Consider the following 8240-nt stretch of genomic DNA (forward strand, 5'->3'; position numbering starts at 1 on the left):
ATTTATTCCAGTCTTCTATTAGTCCAGCTCCTCCGTCCCCCTCCCTCTGTCCATCTGAATCCCCCCCCCTCTCTCTCTCTTCCTCTACCTCCTCCACTCCTCAGACCCCACTCTCTCCCCATCTCCTGCTGCCCTTCTCTCTGTCCATTTTCTCCATCACTTTGTTCATCTCCTCCCCTTTCGCCGTGAAGTTTCATTTCCACGCAGTTTAAAGTTCATGACGTCATATCTCCTGAACTAAGTGCTGTACAATGACATAATTTTGTTGGTACATCCAGTGGTATATGTTCCTAATGTCTGCGAAATGTGTCGTGAATAGTTAGTGGTAAAGAAGTAGTAAATTAAAACGTTATGCATGATGCGGTAGCATCTCCCGCATCTCAGTGTTTATGATGTCACATCTGCTGAACTAAGTGTCGTACAATAAAATATTTTTCTTTGTACATTCAGCGGCATATGTGAGTGATGTCGGCGAAACAAGCTACGAACAGAGGTAGTAGCAATTAGGTAATAAATTTCAGTGTCGTGCATGATGCGGTAGTTTTTCATGCTTTCACTGTCTGACGTCGTCTCCTGAACCAGGGGCCATACAGTGATATACCTTCTTTGGTACATTCACTGCTATATGCGAATACTGCCTGCAAAATGTATCGCGACTACAGTTAAACTGTATATATGTAATAAATTAAAACATCATGCTTCACGCTGCAGTTTCACTGTATGAACAGCGAAAATGTAGTAAGCGACTGTTTTTTTTTCCTTTCGTCATTTTTTTGGGGTTAAGCGGCGAGAAAGAAATTCATAAATATTTGAAATTACGTGTAAAGTTTGTTGCAACTCTCTAAGTGCTCTCACTCTCAAATACTGGATGGCTGAAGTATGGATGTCCTCGTGTCGTGGGATATATCGCTTTTTACCCCCATCCCACCCCTCACAGTTATTATTTCCAAACAGTAAATGATATGCAAACAAAGTTTGGTTGAGGAGGAGGAGGATATTAGTGTTTAACGTCCCGTCGACAACGAGGTCATTAGAGACGGAGCGCAAGCTCGGGTGAGGGAAGGATGGGGAAGGAAATCGGCCGTGCCCTTTAAAAGGAACCATCCCGGCATTTGCCTGAAGCGATTTAGGGAAATCACGGAAAACCTAAATCAGGATGGCCGGAGACGGGATTGAACCGTCGTCCTCCCGAATGCGAGTCCAGTGTGCTAACCATTGCGCCACCTCGCTCGGTAAGTTTGGTTGAAATCGGTCCACAGGAGATATGGAACCTACATACATACATACATACATACATACGTCTTATGTGCATTTGTATGGATTAATTGCGAGTGAGGTTGCATAGGCATCAGATAACAGAGCTGCCAGTTAAAAATGTTCAAATGTACGCGACTTAACTGCTAAGGTCATCAGTCCCAAAACTTACACACTACTTAACCTAAATTATCCTAAGGACACACACACACACACACACACACACACACACACACACACACACACACTCACGTCCGAGGGAGGTCTCGAACCTTCGCCGGGACCAGCCATAGAGTCCATGACTGCAGCGCCTAGACCGCTTGGCTAATCCCGCGCGGCAGCTGCCAGTCCCACAGTCTTCTTTTCTTCCAATGAAAACCATATTAGTTAGCACGTTAAATTTACAGACAACTGACCAACAGTGTATCGTTACCATCTCAGTCAAAAATGAGGTGTATTTTAAGATAAAAAAGAGCTACTGCAGTGATATGTCTCTTGACATTGTTAATGTCTTGGCCTCTTCATCAACGCTGATGCGCCGTCTTCAGCAAGAAGAATTTTACCTCTTAGGTCTGTTGAACAATACTGCAACGCCGTAATCCAATTTGTTTACGTATCTATAAGTGCATTAGCCCCCCCCCCCCCCATGAACCATGGACCTTCATGGACCTTGCCGTTGGTGGGGAGGCTTGCGTGCCTCAACGATACAGACAGCCGTACCGTATGTGCAACCACAACGGACGAGTATCTGTTGAGAGGCCAGACAAACTTGTGGTTCCTGAAGAGGGGCAGCAGTCTTTTCAGTAATTACAGGGGCAACAGTCTGGATGATTGACTGATCTGGCCTTGTAACACTTACCAAAATGACCTTGCTGTTCTGGTACTGCGAACGGCTGAAAGCAAGGGGAAACTACAGCCGAAATTTTTCCCGGGGGCATGCAGCTTTACTGTATGATTAAATGATGATGGCGTTCTCTTGGGTAAAATATTCCGGAGGTAAAATAGTCCCCCATTCGGATCTCCGGGCGGGGACTACTCAAGAGGACGTTGTTATCAGGAAAAAGAAAACTGGCGTTCTACGGATCGGAGCGTGGAATGTCAGATCCCTTAATCGGGCAGGTAGGTTAGAAAATTTAAAAAGGGAAATGGATAGGTTAAAGTTAGGTATAGTGAGAATTAGTGAAGTTCGGTGGCAGGAGGAACAAGACTTCTGATCAGGTGAATACAGGATTATAAATACAAAATCAAATAGGGGTAATGCAGGAGTAGGTTTAATAATGAATAAAAAAAATTGGAATGCGGGTGAGCTACTACAAACAGCATAGTGAACGCATTATTGTGGCCAAGATAGATACGAAGCCCACGCCTACCAAAGCAGTACAAGTTTATATGCCGGCTAGCTCCGTAAATGACGAAGAAATTTATGAAATGTATGATGAGATAAAAGAAATTATTCAGATAGTGAAGGGAGACGAAAATTTAATAGTCATGGGTGACTGGAACTCGGTAGTAGGAAAAGGAAGAGAAGAAAACATAGTAGGTGAATATGGATTGGGGCTAAGAAATTAAAGAGGAAGCCGCCTGGTAGAATTTTGGTTCAAATGGTTCAAATGGCTCTGAGCACTATGGGACTCAACTGCTGGGGTTATTAGTCCCATAGAACTTAGAACTAGTTAAACCTAACTAACCTAAGGACATCACACACATACATGCCCGAGGCAGGATTCGAACCTGCGACCGTAGCGGTCTCGCGGTTCCAGACTGCAGCGCCAGAACCGCGCGGCCACTTCGGCCGGCTTAGAATTTTGGGCAGAGCATAACTTAATCATAGCTAACACTTGGTTTAAGAATCATGAAAGAAGCTTGTATACATGGAAGAACCCTGGAGGTACTAAAAGGTATCAGGTAGATTATATAATGGTAAGACAGAGATTTAGGAACCAGGTTTTAAATTGTAAGACATTTCCAGGGGCAGATGTGGACTCTGACCACAATCTATTGGTTATGAACTCTAGATTAAAACTGAAGAAACTGCACAAAGGCGGGAATTTAAGGAGATGGGACCTGGATAAACTGAAAGAACCAGAGGTTGTACAGAGTTTCAGGGAGAGCATAAGGGAACAATTGACAGGAACGGGGGAAACAAATACAGTAGAAGAAGAATGGGTAGCTTTGAGGGATGAAATAGTGAAGGCAGCAGAGGATCAAATAGGTAAAAAGACGAGGGCTAGTAGAAAACCTTGGGTAACAGAAGAATTATTGAATTTAATTGATGAAAGGAGAAAATATAAAAATGCAGTAAATATAGCAGGCAAAAAGGAATACAAACGTCTCAAAAATGATATAGACAGGAAGTGCAAAATAGCTAAGCAGGGATGGCTAGAGGACAAATGTAAGGATGTAGAGGCTTATCTCACTAGGGGTAAGATAGACACTGCCTACAGGAAAATTAGAGAGACCTTTGGAGAAAGGAGAACCACTTACATGAATATCAAGAGCTTTGATGGAAACTCAGTTCTAAGCAAAGAAGAGAAAGCAGAAAGGAGGAAGGAGTATATAGAGGGTCTATACAAGGGCGATGTACTTGAGGACAATATTATGGAAATGGAAGAGGATGTAGATGAAGATGAAATGGGAGATATGATATTGCGTGAAGAGTTTGACAGAGCACTGAAAGACCTGAGTCGAAACAAGGCCCCCGGAGTAGACAACATTCCATTAGAACTACTGATAGCCTTGGGAGAGCCAGTCCTGAGAAAACTCTACCATCTGGTGAGAAAGATGTACGAGACAGGCAAAATACCCTCAGACTTCTAGAAGAATATAATAATTCCAATCCCAAAGAAAGCAGGTGTTGACAGATGTGAAAATTACCGAAGTATCAGTTTAATAAGTCACGACTACAAAATACTAACGCGAATTCTTTACAGACGAATGGAAAAACTGATAGAAGCCGACCTCGTGGAAGATCAGTTTGGATTCCGTAGAAATGTTGGAACACGTGAGGCAATACTGACCCTACGTCTTATCTTAGAAGAAAGATTAAGGAAAGGCAAACCTACATTCCTAGCATTTGTAGACTTAGACAAAGCTTTTGACAATGTTGGTTGGAATACTCTCTTTCAAATTCTGAAGGTGGCAGGGGTAAAATACAGAGAGCGAAAGGCTATTTACAATTTGTACAGAAGGCAGATGGCAGTTATAAGAGTCGAGGGGTATGAAAGGGAAGCAGTGGTTGGGAAGGGAGTGAGACAGGGTTGTAGCCTCTCCCCAATGTTATTCAATCTGTATATTGAGCAAGCAATAAAGGAAAAAAAAGAAAAGTTCGCAGTAGGTATTAAAATCCATGGAGAAGAAATAAAAACTTTGAGGTTCGCCGATGACATTGTAATTCTGTCAGAGACAGCAAAGGACTTGGAAGAGCAGTTGAACGGAATGGACAGTGTGTTGAAAGGAGAATATAAGATGAACATCAACAAAAGCAAAACGAGGATAATGGAATGTAGTCGAATTAAGTCGGGTGATGCTGAGGGAATTAGATTAGGGAATGAGACACTTAAAGTAGTAAAGGTGTTTTGCTATTTGGGGAGCAAAATAACTGATGATGGTCGAAGTAGAGAGGATATAAAATGTAGAGTGGCAATGGCAAGGAAAGCGTTTCTGAAGAAGAGAAATTTGTTTACATCGAGTATTGATTTAAGTGTCAGGAAGTCGTTTCTGAAAGTATTTGTATGGAGTGTAGCCACGTATGGAAGTGAAACATGGACGATGAAGAGTTTAGACAGGAGAGAATAGAAGCTTTCGAAATGTAGTGCTACAGAAGAATGCTGAAGATTAGATGGGTAGATCACATAACTAATGAGGAGGTATTGAATAGAATTGGGGAGAAGAGGAGTTTGTGGCACAACTTGACTAGAAGAAGGGATCGGTTGGTAGGACATGTTCTGAGGTATCAGGGGATCACCAATTTAGTACTGGAGGGCAGCGTGGAGGGTAAAAATGGTAGAGGGAGACCAAGAGATGAATACACTAAGCAGATTCAGAAGGATGTAGGCTGTAGTATGTTTTGGGAGATGAAGAGGCTTGCACAGAATAGAGTAGCATGGAGAGCTGCATCAAACCAGTCTCAGGACTGAAGACCACAACACCAACACCAAACAAGTTCTAGGGGACTGATGACCTCAGATGTTAAGTCCCATAGTGCTCAGGGCCGTTTGAACCATTTTTTTGTAATCGAGAAGAATGTTTTCACACCTTACGTACCCACACCTCCAACTTGCTGTCACAAATGAACTTCACTTAGAGGTAGTGCTGCACAGTATGGAGAAGCAAAGTACTCGCAATTTACCTGCTACCTGCTTCTAGTGTTTAAATTTTGCTTCTACCGTAACAAATCTGGTAGTTTGATACAGACTGTTTAAGAGGAATAAAGACGAAGCTGTATTGTTATATTTAGCTAAATGTATTACAGAACAAATGGATCAGCATCAGGACTACAGCTGATGTACATACATAAAACATGTCATCCCTGTAAGAGGCTGGCTGACACGTATGCACACCAGTGTACCAACATTAGTCAAATATGTTAGCATACCACCCTCTCGGCATTATTTGCATACCTTTGCTGACATATTGCCAGCACAACACGTCAATTCTAGTTGGGTATATCAGCTGAGATCTCAGCATGGTATCCTGTCAGCACTGCATGAGTACCATGATAAGAACCTCAGAGTGCAAGTTTATACAGTATATAAAAACTATACAGCGTGGTCAGAAACAGCCCGAAGTAAGGCTGTCGCAGGGTAGCCTGTCCTGAGAAATAACTGATAAGAAATAAATTCTGTACGTTGCACCGTTTCCGAGTTAGCATTGAAGTTAGCCAATCACGCCGCTGCGCACGTAATTTCAAGCGGCCCGCCAGATACAATATTACTGTCGGCTGCTCTCATAGTGTAGACGATAGCGCACAAGTCCACTTAGTCTTTGGCTCTTGCTTGAGCCTTACTACGGTCCAATGCTAATTTTTGTATCGCTCTCTTGTTAGGTTCTCGGAAACGAAACGAAGAACACGTTTAGCGACCCCGTCTCTGGCGGGCCTCTTAAATTTGTACGTACAACGGCCTGATTGGCCAAGTTCAATTCTCAGAAATGGCATTGAATTTTTTTATTAACAATCATTTCACAACAAAACCTATCCTGAAACGCCCTTACAAGGGGAGGCCGCCAATTGTGAAATTCAGATTAGATTCATACTGCGCAAAATAAAAGTTCATGGCCAGAGGTGTAATGTGGCAAAGCACCAAGATGCACTTCTCAGCCGTTGTCGAGAAAATCGACAGTTAAAAGAAATCGTTGCCGTGAAATACTCTCTACGGTTAATAGTTTTCTACAGCGTCGTGGCGCAGCGGTAAGCGCTCGGGTTCGTAATCCGAAGGTCGCCGGATTGAATCTCGCGCACACAACATTTTTTTATTATTAGTTTTTTGTAAAACAGGGTGTACCAAAGCTCTCCCGTCCGCACTGATTTTCGACGATGTTATAAGTTGCGCTAGGGACCGCATCTACCTTCTTTCGAAGTTAGCAGGCAACTACGCTGTTATGCGGCGGCTCGTTTCGGCCCATTTAACATCTGTCCTTAAAGTGTAACGAGCGAGTAACGGAGTTTATATTTCATACCTGCCACAGCAAATTTGTGTTCGTGGGGTCTCTATTCTAATTCGAACGTTTGACTTACGCTATACGTATTCGTTTCGGAATATCGTTTCTACGTCTTCCATTAACTATACGTGGTTAACATTATGAAGACAATAACATTTGTGAAATACAACTTTGTTTGCGGAAAACATAATGATGTTCGAAGTCGCCAGTTTTTCCACGACAAACGACTTTCAACAACTTATTATATGCATAATTGTTGCAACTGATTATCGGGAATTTTTATGTATATAATCTGTGTGTATATACACACACATTCGAATTACAAAAACAAATACTAAAAAAAAAGTTGCATGGCGCGAGATTCGATCCGGCGACCTTCAGATTACGAACGTGAGCTCTTACCGCTGCGCCACGACGCTATAGAAAATTATCAATCGTGGAGAGTATTTCACCGGAACGGTTTATTTGAACTGTCGATTTTCTCGACAACGGCTGAGAAGTGCATCTTGGTGCTTTGCCACATTACACCTCTGGCCATGAGCTTTTATTATGTGCAGTATGAATTTAATCTGAATTTCACAATTGGCGGCCTCCCCTTGTTAGAAGTATTTCAGACTTATTTCTAGTCACCCGGTATAAGCTTGACAGAGGTGCTAGCACTCCATTGTGTTATCGGTGCATGGGTTCCTCAGATGACATGACAGCGTGCTAAACTCAAACTCTGTCTGGGCAGGCCTTGAAGATCCAACGGTACCGACTGACCGCCGTGTCATCCTCACCCCTAAGCCTCATTGGATGCGGATTTGGAGGAGTATGTGGTCAGCACACCGCTCTCCCAGCCGTTGTCGATTTTCGTGACCGGACAGCATGGTAAACTGCCAGTACAGTACTATAGTTGGCATATCATTTCACAACTGGGAGAAACCAGTGTCCCTACCCTAACCTGTGTGTGGCCGTCTGCCAGTAAAAAGCTGTCTGTGAGGCGAATGAATAACGGTACGTAGTAAATATTTAAAATCTGTCGCCAAGATACCGGGCCAAAAACCTACATCCGAAAGTTAATAAGGCAGTAAAGTTAAGAACCGAGTTTCGCAAGATATACGCTTTTGCATTCAAAAACTGCAGTGGCGCCTGTGTCGTGTAGCTAGCTGCAGTACGTAGTTTAAAAACAGAAAAAATGTATTCAAATTTGTGAAGAAAGTTGTTTCATCTCCCGCATCACATGTTGGAAGGCCCGAATTACCGTAGACAAGTTGCCATTGCCACAATATAAGTCATACTCATGTCTGCTAGTCTCAAGAAATGGATATTTTACTTTCACTTACCTG

Source organism: Schistocerca nitens, chromosome 6, assembly GCF_023898315.1.
Source record: "Schistocerca nitens isolate TAMUIC-IGC-003100 chromosome 6, iqSchNite1.1, whole genome shotgun sequence".
Taxonomy (NCBI): domain Eukaryota; kingdom Metazoa; phylum Arthropoda; class Insecta; order Orthoptera; family Acrididae; genus Schistocerca; species Schistocerca nitens.